Here is a 15,624-nt window from a genome sequence, read left to right as displayed (position 1 = left end):
CAATAGGTCTAAACACCTGTTCAAACTATATGCAGTAAGTAATGGCAGTGGTCAATTTCAAAAGAAAATACGAAAAATTAGCCTTTGTAGCTCACGTTCTCCAAAATACGCAGAACTTGGTCTTCCATACTTACAAGTATGCAAGAAACGATAACAAACAAACACTGTGGAAGGGGATGCCCATATCACTAGGGATTTGGGTATACCGCTTTCCCAGAATGTTCAAAAGACTGAGTCTTGTCTACTTTAGTTACATTTTTGTGGGATTTGCAATATTATTGTATAATCACACACAGTCATCGGTCCAATTAAAGGTTTGAGGACTTTACGAAGCCTGAGAATCTCTCCCCCGACGAGAATTAATAGTTAACAAAGATAGTGAAAACTCCCTCGATAAGAGTTAATAGTGACGTAATCGGATCTTCGCATTTACAAAGTGGCAGACAAGATGATATTTGAAATGTAAACAGCCTTTGCTTCTAGTCGAATCTCTTCTAAACGGCTCAAACAGACCCAGGAACACAGGTAAATAACAGTCCATCTATTTTACACGAATGTTAATGATTATGTCATTGCCGATACAGTGTTCGGGTCCTCTGTGCTTTGGGCGAGCGAGAAGATTTTCATGAACGCAAATCGAATGGGAGCTTTTAAGGGACAGTATCATAAGCTGCACATGTGTAAAACTGCCTTTTCATGTCAGCGAAACTATTTGTTTTTTTGAGCTGAGTTCTAACTTAATGCGTTATTTTGTACCTACATATAAGGGAATTTGTCAGATTTGTCAAAAGTATCTTACTACATGAAATTTTCGCGACACGTTAACTTCGCGAATTTCGCGATTTAAAAAAAATCGCGAAATTTAAGTGACGCGAAAATTAAATGTCGCGAAATTAACATGACGCGAAAATTAAGTGACTCACATTACGTCAATAATTAAAAAAGCGACTTTATTACCATTACACACATTTATAACAATCATTTTGAACTATTTTGTAGTAATGTTCTGGTCCTCTTCATCACTACTTCTTTCCGCCTCCACTCCAGGTAGCACTTCTTTTGTACAATCCTCAAACTGTCCATTTACTGGCTCCTTGTAGTGCTGTTCCACTAGTTGCTTAAACCTTTCAATTGCTTCAACGTTCTTGGTAGATGCCTCCATTCTTACTGTCGCCTCTGGAAAAGAAGTGCTACCGCTTGTTGATCCGTTTCAAGACATTTACGCAAACAGTTAAACAGCATCAGACGTGAAACTAAACAACAACATTTTCTCTTTGGAGTCTACAGAAAGAAATATTTAATGTACATGGATAATGAGGTCAACTAACCACTAAAAACGTGACTTGAATTCAAGTATGAACTACAAACCGTGCCTTGTAGATACTGTGAGAACATCTTTCTTGTTACTCTTTACATAATCAGTTGCGTTTCTGTTTATTTGGACATTGTTGATTAAGTTGTTTGATCAAATTCAAGGACATGTTAAATGACATTGACAAAGAAATAAGTGTCTCACTCAAAAACGCGAAATTAAAGTGAGTCAAAATGAAAAATTTTCGCAAAAATCGCGAAATTAACGTGTCGCGAAAATTTCATGTAATAAGGTAAGTTATTTTGAGGTCTGTCTGAGTTTTTTAAAAATAGCCTATAACTCGTGCCGTGTTTCCGGTCTGTCCGGGTCGCAGCGTGATCAAGTCACCAGAGCTAACCGACTCATGTACATATTTTTTTTTCTCCACTACATCTCCACAGATTTCTAAGTGAAATACACCATTTGAAAGCTAGGTGAATGTAGATTCCGCAGTACGTAATGATTTAGAGGCCACGATAGGTTAAACAACTAAAACATCATGCCTTAAATCAACACGATCCATTTATCTTTCAACTGGTCAGAGTGCTAACCAACTCGGGTAAATAATTTTTTCTCCATTACATCTCCACAGTTTTTGTTAAGTTAAATGCGCCATTTGAGAGCTAAGTGAATGCAGATTCCACAGTACGGGAAGATCTAGAGGCCCTGATACGATAAATGGCCAAAAAATCATGCCGTTTTAAACCAAAACTACCATTAAATTGCAACACGATCCAGTCGTTTCTCCCCAACTTAAAAAAGATAAAGACAAACAACTTACAGATATTTCCTCCTATTGATGTGAACTGGTGGATTGAAGTAACTGATGAACTAAACTGAAACTGTAGATGCAATCCTACGCAACGAATCACATGATGATCGACGAGTTACATTTTTCCTTACTGCGCATGCAAATTAGCACGCCACGTCATGCATGAGAGCCCGCGCTAAGTAATAAAATGAACAACGATAGATGGCCATTGCCATAGCTTTGCCTGGATTTACGATCTTGGACTTTCGGTGGCCCCTATTTTTCTTTTGATGAATCATTTTCTCTACCGATTTTCTACATTTAGCAAAAAAATGGGGAAAATCTATCGACTAGAAGTTTGAATTTTTTGCAAATTGCACCAAATTGCATTTTTTTTTAGCTCTTCGTTTATCTGTGCGACGGTTTTAAATGCCTCTTGAAGGGTTAAATTTTGTGAAAACGTTGGTAACATATGGAATTATTTACGCAACAGACCCACTTCTACAAAATACGACTAAGATCGTTTGCCTCCGTTGACGCACCTGCGATATTTTTAGTTATAAACCCCTGAAGACCATGCCGAATTACGTGCGCTAATTTTCCAAAACCAGGGTATTTTTCCACGCCCTTTATCTCTGAAACGAAGTCGGTGACCCCAAATTTTTTGGCATTTCTGACACAAGTGACTCATTATCTGCCTGCAGCAAAAATTAAAAAAAATCTATCGACTGGAAAATTTTCGCGCGAACGTCCTTAAATCAAGTGTAAAGCACGTAGGAGAAATGTCACGCACGTTTGAATGCTACACATCGGCCCCTAAACGCGAACTCAAAACATTTAAACTTAGTTAAGTGATTTAAACGGAAACACTTGAGTAATATATTGTCACTAAATCCTAGACTGTTCACAGCCTCTCTATTTACGCACGCGAAAGAAAAAAACGAGCGAAACGAGCGCGAAGCACGCGGGGGTGGGGTTGGGGTTCGCGAGGGAAGCAAGCCCACCCCCTACCCAGTCAAGTGTTCCGTTTTGCGCTGGCGTCCAGTTCTCTCGCGATTCTATCCGCGAGTACGATCAAATAAAAATACGAGCAAATTAATAGAGGGCTGTGAACAGTCGAACTAAATCCCTTCGATGTGAGCATGTCACGCTCACAATCAGACTTGTTTTGCTTTCTACATTGCCTTCTTCCCCACGGACTTCAGAGCAAAAGAGAGTCTGCTCGCAGTCTATTGAGGACATCAAGATCAACAATGTTTAGCTGTTCTCATGGAGTCTAGGAGCCTCTAGAAGAATGATCTTGTCGATGGGACGTTCCAGGACCGCGGACTTGGTTTTCAGCATGAGTCTCCTCACAAGCCCGTCTCACTTGTTTGGTTTTACTTCAAGAATGCGACTGAGGGACCACAAGTTTTCTACCACGAGTACAATGTCTCCAGTTTCAAAGTAACACCTTTACCTTTGTAGTGATTGCCTTCTCACATATAGCAATTCAACTGGCTGTCCCGAGAACGCGGAGTGCGGAGGGTAAAAAATAAATAAATAAATAAATAAATAAATAAAAAGAAAAATTAGAAATAAAATAAAATTTAAGGTATCAGTGTACCCCAAAATCGACAATTTTGCCAAATTTTAGTTATTGATATTCCCAAGTACATCTCATTGAGTTCTTTTAATTGCAAAAAGTTCTACGAAAAAAGGTTTCTCTTAGACAAAATTATACAGAAAAAACGATTTTATGAATAAATTATCTCTAATTGGAAGCTGTCAACAAGTTGTCATGATCAATTAAACTGCCATTACAAGTCACGTGATAGAGGCGCAGCATGTTTTGCTTTGCATTGCGCGATTAGTCTGTCACGCGTAATCGATTTGTTTGTAGTGGAAGATGCCTTCAGAAAAGAAACGCAAAAGATCGTGTCCTTTTTCAAGTGCGAAAAAGGCACCGAAACGGAAAACCTCAAAAGTATTTCATAAGGAATGGGACGAAGCGCTCGCCGCTATTGATAAAGGTTCATACTTTGAGCAAGATATATTGCTAGAACTGGACGGTCTCGACGAAGAACAAGACGAAGCGGTTCCCGTTTTCGGTGTCAGCCGTTTGAAACTTATATATCTCAGCATTTTACGGCGCCATGTCATTATAGAAGATTGACCGTAGTTCTTCATTTGTCTTCATTTGTGGAAGATTCAGAAAACACTAAGCTTTGCCGTCTTTACGGAATGAAAAACTGTTACAATATTCTTTTTCGCGCTTTGCAGATACACGACCGATTGTCCCCCCGAGGTTACGCACGCACTTCGCTGACATTCTGAATAGCCAACTAATATATATACAGTACAACTACTTATAGTTGGTGTAAAAGGCGGTCTTACCCTGATACTCTCATTTCCGAAAGCATGGTTTCTTTTGCGGATTCGCCGTTCAAATTCCCGTTGCTTCCTCCGTTGCGCTTTTTAGATCCTTTAGTTTTGGCCTTCGGCATGGTAAGTCATTCTATTGGATCATATACGTCATTTCATTGGATCGGACTTAATTTTATTGGATCATACGTCATTCTATCAGATCATATACTTCATGTCATTGGATCGGACTCCATGTCATTGCAACACATCATTCTGTCAGAAAACCACATTCGTGTTATTGAATCTAACTTCATGTCATTGGATCGTGGACCATTCGATTGAACTATACACGTCATGCCACTGGATAGAACTTTCCCGTTCCCCGTTCCCCGTTCCCCGTTCCTCGATTCCTCGTTCCTCGTTTTAGAGATAGCCTTGAACAGCCTAGTTTGAAGATAAAGTCCTCAATCATAAAAATCAGTTCTAAGATCATTGTTTCTTTGTCATTTGTACAGAAAATTTGAACGATTTTTACACCTACCGCGAGATGATCAATTCAGTCATATTAGTATCGGGCCGAACAGCCGTTTATAAGAAAGCTTAGTATGTTCTAATCTGAGCTATAATTGTTTATTACTGTTCAAAATGTATTTTATTATAATCAAAAGTTTTCTATTTTCGGGCTTATCACGTTATCGTTATACGAACAACCTGTCCGTGTTGAAATCGAGCTTTTTTATATCACAGGTTATATTTTGTTTTGTGGTTGGAACTACAAGCGGTTCTATCAAGTTCTAAAAGGCAAATCTGAGTTCTGGGAGATGCAAGAAGGATACAGGAGAAGGAAATCATTGTCATTAATCAAGCCTATTTCGTATGAAAGTAGAATGATCTCTGGTTTCCTTGAAAGTAGTCACTTTTGTAAAGACACGTAGAGACTGCACATACTGTTGCCGTAGAGCAAAATTTTAATCATTTGAGTTTGGCGGGTAAAACACCGTTGTCAGCCTAGTCCCTCACGGCCAAAGTAGCCGTAGTAGCACCTCGCCGTAGCGTGTCTTTAAGTCCCTATTAAGGTGGCTGAAGACAGTTTTTGATACCTGTGTTTCATTCACCTTTTTCTCTAAAACACTTGATCCCTCGGTCGCCAAAAAATGGCAGCAAGCAAGTTAACAACACAAACGTTGGTTTTTCGATAGTTAAGGTTACAGTATACCTTCAGATCGGCAATTTTCTTCAAATTTTGATGTTTGGTTCAAAGTAATGGTCGAAGAGTAATCTCTAATTTCTGAAAACAAAATTGAAAAAAAAACTTAATATTGGCGGGGAAATGAAGGTTTTACGTTATGGCCGGAAGTTCCTTCTTGATTGACAGCCCTATAACGTGTACGCAATCAACCGAGACTACTTTCGCGGGAATATTACCTATATGGATACCACGAATTGGCTGGCTACTCAGTTAGTCAGCATTGTTAATCCAAGTATTTTTCGTATTAGGTGTAATTCTATTAAGTTATAAGTAAACATGAACCACGGAAAAATCTGTTTACCAGTTCGAAAAAGCAAAGAACGAATGAAAACACATCAATGAGTGAAGAAGCGAAAGTTGGCCACGCGGATGAAGCCGATAGCTATCGTATCAAGCGGGCAAAAAGATCGAGTCAAAAGTATAGAAAAGTTCTGTAAAAATTTGGGAACTCGACAGCGATAACAGCGACGTTTACAGTGACTCTTTTGATGAGTTCGATACCGATGAATCGTCCAACTCATTGAGATTCATTGGAATATTATCCATGCACATTTGCACCGCCGTGCTATCTTTTGCTCAGTTTGTTCTCGTCGTCCAGCCACTCTAGCGTTCGTATCCTTTTTCGTCTTCCCCATTTTGCCAGCCCAGCTTCAAGAAAAACCGAACTACAGAAAAATTATCTTTCCGCCTTGAGCGCATTGCGAAACACAAGGGTTTTTTGGAGATTCACGCGTAAATTTCACCGCGAGTTAAGGTCATTCCACTGAAATAGAACCTGCACTGAGATTTTAGTGAAACTTTGCCTATTGATGGTTTATATTATAGGTACTGAAATTTTGAAATAAAAATGAGGGGTCCCCATGCTCGTTTAGGAGCAACAGCACCTTGTTTATACCCATAGAAATCCTTATAATAGCACCATGATTGTAGTCACGATTGCTTGCTAAATTCACCTTTCCCACGATTGCTTTTTGTTCTACACTGAAAATTGGTCCATATTTATTTTACACAGAGAAATTTAGTTCTCAATTCAAAACAACAGAAAAAAAATGATAGGTCACCATACTCGTTTGCGAGAAAATGACGATTTACCTCTATGGCGAGGTCCAGCTGTAAAGAAAAAACCGCCATTTTTTAATGCGCGCGCGCTAATCACGCGTGAAATTATGCGCAGTAGGGATGCGCAATGCAATACTTGGGAATAACCTTAATGGTGGTAAATTTTCCAAGCGCTGATTGGCTCAGTCATCTGAGAATCCAGTTGAAGGCGTTTGTGGGCGGAGTTTGTTTGCGAAGTAAGACATTTTTCTTAGAGCTGTTTTCTCGAGTAAATTTTTTCGCTTGAAGCAGACACTTTAAAGAGTTACAATTCAAAGGGGATTTGTTTGATTGCCCTCAAATTTGGACAGTAGCTAGATTAACATTTGAAAAACAAAAAGTGTCTGCGAATTGTTTATTTCGAAATATTGTTTCTCCGAGAGCAATTTTTGTACGCTCGCTTCACATTTTTTAAATCCTACTTCGAAAACGTCCTATAACTTTTTACAGCAATCGAATATGGCAAAACGCAGACACGCTTTTCTAGCGCTTTTTGTCCTGAAACCGAGGGAAAAAATAAATATGCGAAAAACAAAATTCGCTTTGACTTGTAGCTTCCAAAAGGTGATTAGGACGCTCGCATTTAGTGGTTGTGAAAAAATCGGCAGTTCATTTTATTTCAAAATTTTTGGTATGGTTTGACAGCCAGCTCTATAAGCTTTAATTTGATCAGGAGCCCATGGGCTCCTGTTTGATATGGGGTTTTAGGTATGTACAGTTTAAACCGGACGCGCTACGTCGCTTGGACGCGAGACACCCCTAAAGGTATACGGTAACCTTAAGCTGTCGTATGTGCTGTTGCCATGGCAACATGAATAAATATAAACGGGCCTTTAAAATCGGTTCAGTTGATTTGTAGAAAATCTAGTCATTGGATTTTCTTTATAATTTGCATGTATCAAGCTTGTAACGCTACTCACAAGTTAACACCATTTTGATAATGATTTAACAGAGAGATCTTGAATTATCCCTTGTTGAAGGTTTACTGGAATATCTAGAATTTCCTTTGCTAAAGTTCAATTTTTTTCAATACTCCAGTTACTTATTTCCTAACGTATTTTCGTACCAAATTTCGTGAAATTCTTATGGGTGGTTCTCGAGAAATAGGCGTATTTCCGAGAAAGCAATTTTTCATTCAATCGCAATTTTTCGACTTACTATGCATGCGCTACATTTAACTGTGTTCTTTCGGTAACAACGAAAAAGCTGAGAATTGCTGGGTTCCTTGCATCGTTACCTTTTCTAACATATGTTTGTAACAAAAGATTAAAACCATCAATACACTACGCTCAATTATAGAGAAAAATAGCACAGATAGCGCGGTTGTTGAGTGAATAAAATGATCGCTCTATTGACGGCATGTTTGTTTTTTGCAATCCTTGTGCGCGCGCTGAATCGCATCATCAAAAGCGCGCGCGAAAACTGTGTTCGGCCACCTCAACTACACTTGTTACGGCAAGTTTTCGTCTCGCACCACCGCCGCGCTGTCAGGACACGCAGCCGGGAAAAAAATACCATTTAAATTGAACTTTATCTTAAAAAAAAAATTGTATTGTTTCACTTTCTCTCACGAACTATCTGCTAAACACGTCTGAAGTTTGCCATTGCAAAACAACAACAACAACAACAAAAAAACAACCAACATTGTTTCACTCATATCCACCTCATGCTTGCTCGTCGGGAAACCTGTGAAATTAAGAAGGTGCTAGCCCGACCGATCGTTTCACTAGTCCCGGACTATCGGACAGCCTTATCCGCGGCCTGATTAATTCTGTGAGACAAACCCGATCGAATGACGTTTTTGATCCAATGGCATGAAGTTCTATCCAGTGGCATGACGTGTATAGTTCAATAGAATGGTCCACGATCCAATGACATGAAGTTAGATTCAATAACACGAATGTGGTTTTCTGACAGAATGATGTGTTGCAATGACATGGAGTCCGATCCAATGACATGAAGTTTATGATCCGATTGAATGACGTATGATCCAATAAAATGCAGTCCGATCCAATGAAATGGAGTATATGATCCAATAGAATGACATATGATTCAATGGCATGAAGTCCAATCCAATGACATATGAAGTGTATTGTCCGATAGAATGACATAAGATTCAATGGCATGACGTTAATGGTCCAATGGAATGAAACTCGATTCAATTACATTTTTGTCCCAATTCCCCCTCCATATTGGGAAGCCTTTGCTGACATCGGGTCCGATATTTTAAATGCACGGGCTCTGGGGACAAGATTGTGAGGATTGGTGCAAAAGGTGCAATATTTAGCTTGTTTTTGAGTTATTTTTTTGTAAAAAAAAAATACCTTAGTCGGCGCGTCGGGTATGTTATGGACGGGTCAATGGGTGAGTGAGTGAGTGAGAGATGTATGTATGTCACACCAATCAGATTGGATCTACTATAAACAGCCAATCAAATTTCTTGTTGTAAAGGTAAAAGGTATGTGAGAAGATTTGATCCTGATAGAGTTCAGAATGGCCATATTTATTCTTCTATAAAAGAGGAGAAAGTATTCATATATTGGGTTTACTTCGACATTTTCTGTGGGTTAGGCTGAGGATTTTAGTTAAATGAACGAGATGAGCCTTGAGGTTTAAAACAGTTAGTGAGTTAGTAGTATGCAAATGCAACGAGATATTTTTATTTTTAGTTACAAAGGTAACTTGATACTTTTGTTTTTCACAAGGAGTAAATTCAATTAGAAGTCACCAATCGTCGCGTCTAGTTCTTAGCACATGTTTTAGAGGGGACGAGACTTTAGATTTGAAACAGTTCTAACGTTTACAATAGTAAGTGCGGGTAACGATTATTTTGTTCTTGTGGCATGCAAATATAATGAGTTATTTTTGTTGTTTAGTTACAAAGTGTAATTTGACACTCTTGTTTTTCACAAGGGAGTAAATTCAATTAGAGCGGACAAATCGTCATCACTCTTTCTCACGAGATGTTTGCTATCTTTAGTAACAAATGGTAACTTAACACTTTTGTTTTTTATATGTGAGTAAATTCAATTAGAGCTGACAAGTTATCGGCTATTGTTTCCAGGATATTAAACAGAAGAGAAGCTTTCGTTTCTGGACGGTTTTTACGTCTCTGCAGTAGCAGTTTAATAGTTTTGTTTGATGACGTTCATTTCAGTCCGATATTTTTAAAGGTAAAAAGTATGAAAACTGTTCAAATGTTCTTTGAAGACTGCGTGGCACCAAGTTAAAGTACAATTTAATTAAATCAGACTTTCAACGTGTCAGAGGTTTTTTTCTCTTTCTTTCTACTTTCAGTGAAGTTGTGTTGTGTTGTGTAAAAAGGTAAACTTACGACTCGTATAAAATGCAAAAAGGTCTCTAAATTAACTTGAGTATTTTTGAGCAAAAATTCCTCTTGGGGGTTGGAAGGGTTATGTGATTGGTGAGTGAGGCAGTTATGCATGTGCACGTGTCACACCAATCACAGTGCGGGTTGTATCAAAGAACGAATCAAATTGCCTGTTAGAAAATAAGATGGTATCTACATTAATCTGGAGATGTGTGAGATTACTGTAGTTTGTTCAGTCAAACATTTTATGGCTTACTATTTAGCTATCTTACCATGACCGATGTAACATCGCAGCCAAAAAAACTTGTCAAATTAACCAAATCATTACTGTACCATGAATGCTTCTATCTCCAACACTTCACACAAAAAAATAACTCTTGCACGCCTTGCGTGCCTATGTTTCCAATAACAAGCGTGGTTACTTGCATTATTTCTCCATTCTCGTCCCTATAGCCCTGTTTAGTGCAGAGTGCACTTTTGGGATGGTTTGGGGGTTGACGTTGCTAAAGCACTATGGCAATATGGCACTACGGCACTATGGAAATAAGGTGTAAACTTTAATGTTTGTTTAATTAATTAATTTGAATTAATTAATTAATTAGGTTGCAGCAATGGGGGTTAGGATGGGGTAGGTACTTGTGAGCACTATGTAAAATGGGTGGTGCATGTACCTACCTTACTTCTTTGAATAATTCAAAAAGCTCTATATTTGTTTCAGAAAGCCCCTTGCTCTCCTTGTGGTACTTTTCTCTTTAGAACAAAACCAACATTTGCTCTAAACGCATGCGCTGATTAATAGGCGTTAGTGCCAACTACATATATCAGGTGCAAGATACATTTCATACAAGATTACACACTTTCTATCTATAGATCTATCTATCTATCTATCTATCTATCTATCTATCTATCTACACTAACTTTGAGCGCTTTTCCTTGTGGTAGAACCCTAATAAGTCATACGCGTGCGTTCTAGCATTGTTAGCACGATACAAGGATGTTACTGTGACTGCGTGTCTTTTGGAATTACGCCTAACTTGGTTCAAGAAATATCATCTATTGTTTCCAAACTACACTAGTGCGTTTATTTCATTCTTTAATTATTGTCTCCATCAAAGAGACCAAAATGTTCATACCTGTAGCCGAAACTCTCCCAAGTAAGTGGCATGAAACTTGTCAAATTGAACAAAAAACCCAGGAAACTGCTCAAATATTTCTGCAGACTCTGTGGCACCTACTGAAACCATAAATTTTATCAGTCTTTGAGGGGAATCATTCACCGATGAAGGATATAATCTCAGTCAAGTAGCGTTGTTTACTTTCAATACCTCTCGTTGAAACGCTCCTCAGTTGTATTAATCAACATCAGTGTGTATTTTAAATTTAAGTGGTTTTATTGTTAATACCAAAGGTGGCAACAGAATGTGCTGTTCCGTGACAATTTGATAATTAGATTAGTTCCTGTTTATCAGTCAAAAGAAAATTTGTTTTAAATAAAAGCAAATCGTTCCTCTTCCATTTCTTCATCTGACATTCAACTTTCTTCCATTTATCTCCAGCTGTGAAAAGAAGTACTAGCACATCTTCCATGCATCTTCGAAAAAACAAGAGTTTTAGGTTACATACCTTTGCGAGGAAAACAAAAGTATCAAGTTACAAACGTTTTCGTGAAGAGTAAAATTGTCACGTTTGCAACGTAAATGTATTAGTTAATTTAAAATGAGCAAAAATCAACGTAAAACACTACAGTAAAATTCGAGAGCTGTCTTGACAAATGGTAATTAATTGTAAGTTTTTCTTGGACCGTGAATGAAAATACACACATCAAACATACACACTGCTAAGATTATGTCTCATCAAAATCCCTAGCTGACTAGCAAGGTCAGTACAAACCAGGAGTGAATGGTAGGGGTTATATAGGAACTGTGTCATGAGTACTGTGTCAGAGCTATGCATTACACTCTGCACTATCTGAGATTGTCTCACTAGTTGCTTCTCTTAGCCGGTGGGGCCTTGGTATGGGAATCGAAGGGCTCTGGAGACATGGGATTTTCAAATTAATTTGAATTTTTTGATTGGCTGTTTGAAAACAAAGAAATCTTGAATGGAAGTCAGAATGTTTGCGCAGATTGCTGGCACAGAAATATGAAACAGCTGTGACCGGCGGTGTTTAAAATGCAGGACATGGGTAAAAAGTCTCCCAATTCTCCATATTGTTTAACTAATGGCTCAACAATAATTATCGTCGCTGTTGGAACAAGACGGGTTGTTTTGGAAAGCCTGGTTGATATTTTTGGCAAAAAAGCAGCAAAGACCCAGAAATTTTAAAAGTGCTTGAGTTTTTGACAGGGTAAGAAATTAAGTTTGGTGATGGCTTACCAACAAAACTGTGGGAACCATGTACAGAAAGGTAAACAATATTAAAGAATTCTATTCTTTGTTGCTGGTATCTCTTTCTTTGCAGGAATTGTCGATCGTAGGGTCTTGTGTGCAAAGAGTCTGTGGCTTGCAACAGGTTGGAGAATCACCTTCGTGGAGTCAGCACTCTATGGTGAGGTGAAAAAGAGTGAACTACGAAAGTGTTGAAAGTGGTGGGATGTGTCTTTTCGTTGAGGGCGATCAACATCACAACAGAAATCCCCCTCAGTTTAGACCTATTGTTCCCAAGAATAACACAACTGCACTACAGCGTCTTCCACAATTTTAAAAAGTTGGAACCATTTATAAATGTGGGGTTAGGGTTGGTGTTTCAGAAAATATGTCTAAAATTTATTACTAAATTGTGCTTGAAGGAAAGTGGAGTGTAAATGGTTTTGTTTCCTGGCGAATAATTGTTAGCAAATTTTTTTGCTTTGCCATCAATGGAAGGAACTGTGGGAAGGCCAATAAGTGATTTCCACTTTTCTTTGCTGGCCCCAATCTCCAAACGGGGAAGTGGAACTGATGATGATGATGATGATGATGATGATGATGAGTGAATGATGTTTCAGCTATGTACTGATGCAAAAAGTTAGGAAGTGTTCCTTTTGCAGTCAGGTACAATTAAATGATTTAGGCAAAATTAAGGTTTTAAAAACCAGGTCTCAGCAATGCATCAATTTCAAAACAAATCTGTCAGTGCATAAAACTATACACAAAAAATTGTCAACTCTGATATATGTGCAACTGAAAACAGACATTAAGATATTCTGTTTGTGTTTACCGCCTGACAACTAATCAGTGAGAGACTCGCAATCAATCCGCCAAAATGAAGAGACCTTTTTACCAACATTGAGGGTAGAAAAATATATCCGTTTCTTCAAGCCTCATATAACAAATTTGGAGCAATTTGAGTTTTACTAATAGATGACTTGATTTTTTCATTTCATGGGTACTTAAAAAAATAGTAACTGAGGAAACATAAACAATAATAGTCTTATGAATAAAGTTTAAAAGTTAACAATGGATTAGAAAATATACAGTGTGTCCATCACTTACAAAACAGGGGCTAAGCAATGAAATTTTCACCTTTCAAGAACAAGTGGTCAACCTATAAATTTCTCCTTACTGTAGTAGTAATACATTTTGAAGCAGACAGACCAAGTTAAGAAAATCATTAACCAAGGGAGACTGTTTCAAGTTCAAATTTTCCAACTATATTGTCAATATACAATGTCCACAATGACAGTATGTAAATTGGAGTAAATGACTGTAGGAGGCATCGTCTCTCTCATAACTTGTAGTTTTGCTATGTACAGAAGAAGCAGCCCTTTGATTTTGTCATCACCAGTGTGTGGTCATGTTGAACATGTGTAGAAAATGTTCTGCCTATTGGAGTTCACTGCAATGATTTCTGGATCCACCATTCAAAGGGACCTTGATGTATAACAATTTTTATTTGCTCAGCTACTGTTGCAGTTAGTGCAACTACAGGCACCTTTGCAAATATGGAAATGATGATCACACAAACAATACCACCATTCACTGTAATAATAAAATTCCACCCTCAATTAGAGAAGGTGGGGCAAGACTAAATAAAGAAGCTAAGTTACATTTCTTGTACACAAAAAGCCATCTACAAGAAGACATGTTGAGTATTTCAAAAAAAGGTACATTTTATTTGTCGCATTCTTTGGCCCCAAAGCATATCTGCTGAGCAAAATTCATTCACTTACAAAGCCTTATATTATACTGTAGTAAATGGGAATAGTTCAAGACAGATATTAAATACTTGCCATCCTACGAGATATGCTTCATCAATCACCACAGTTCTCATATTGTGTCTCACATCTTTACAATCCCATAACTTCCTTTACTATACATTGTAGTCACCATCTGTCTTCTCATTGGCTAAAAAGCCTACAGTTAATTCTGGGAAACAGTGCAACCTACAGATTATTCACCAATCTGCTAGCAGATTACTGAATAATCTGTAGGTTGTACATGCAATGCATGATTTCCAAGAGTTATTTTCTTTAAAACAATGCATAATTAACAAATTGACATTAGTTTTTTATGCGTCTGTCCTCTTATGATGATACATTGCATCTTAACATCTCAATTTGTTATCACAATAACAATACCCCAAAATGGTCAAATGCCGGGAATAATTGAGGGGAAAAGATGCGTAAACTTGCCGTAAACAAAGATAAGTGAATTTTATTCAAAATGACGCGAACATTGTCAATAGGTTTTCTCGCTTTTTGATTGGCTACTTAAAAAAGTCCATAACATCTCATTGGTTAAAAAGTTGACAGTTTGACAGCTGAAAATTGAACTTGAAAGCTTGCGTAAATTAAAATTTATCCATCTGTACTCTTATTGATGATAAAAATGAGCCAATCAACGCACGAGAAATCAGACAGTCATTGTAAAATAAAACAATTATGAGATTCCGTTTTTGTGATATCCGAAATAATCAAGGTCTCCCAAATTAAAGTGTTATCAGCCTCAGCCTTCGGCTTCAGCTGATAACACTTACCTCGACCTTGATTACTCCGGATATCACAAACACCTCATCCAATAATTGTTTATAATTTTCCAACAAATATGCCTCCGGGTGGCCATAAATTATTGGATACTTCGATTGCTTGATATCTTGATATCTTTAACTTAACCTCGCTCAATGACTCATTCCGAACAATTAGAAAGCTGACCTGCAAATCGTTTTGCTTCACGGTCTGATCTCGCATTTAAAGGCGAAACAACCAAAATAAATTTAACGATACAGTTGATCCATGCCAGGAATCAAAAACAAAGGGCATTAACTGAAAAATCAATGACCGTTGCCAAAGGAGGTACGAAAATAGTGTCTTTCTTTAAAACAACAATGTTCCTTATCACCTCTTTCTCTTCTACACTGACGGAAGCATTCTCCAAATTGATACCATTCGAGGCCTCGAATCCAGCCTCGACGGCCGCCATTGTCAATCCAATACACTATATAGAAACATCACGACTGCTCACGACTGCATACATGATGACCGGAAGTCGTAGAATCTGGGACTTTATGTCGCCCTTCG

The 15,624-nt window shown here is 37.9% G+C and overlaps 1 protein-coding gene and 1 long non-coding RNA gene across 2 annotated transcripts in view; both read right to left on the bottom strand.

The window, feature by feature from the left end:
- LOC145482671 (endothelin-converting enzyme 1-like) overlaps positions 1 to 15,624 on the bottom strand; it is a 434,574-nt gene that overhangs the window by 137,472 nt on the left and 281,478 nt on the right. The gene's annotated exons all lie outside the window — the stretch shown is intronic.
- Positions 350 to 15,518, bottom strand: LOC145482754 (uncharacterized). Its single transcript, XR_014048809.1, has 2 exons — positions 15,446 to 15,518; positions 350 to 1,176 (listed from the first exon to the last, which is right to left on the bottom strand). It is a non-coding gene; the product is annotated as an uncharacterized LOC145482754 (long non-coding RNA).

This window comes from Orbicella franksi, chromosome 3 (genome assembly GCF_964199315.1).
Source record: "Orbicella franksi chromosome 3, jaOrbFran1.1, whole genome shotgun sequence".
Taxonomy (NCBI): domain Eukaryota; kingdom Metazoa; phylum Cnidaria; class Anthozoa; order Scleractinia; family Merulinidae; genus Orbicella; species Orbicella franksi.
Note: the sequence above shows the minus strand (reverse complement) of the source record. Positions and strands in the feature narration are given on the sequence as shown.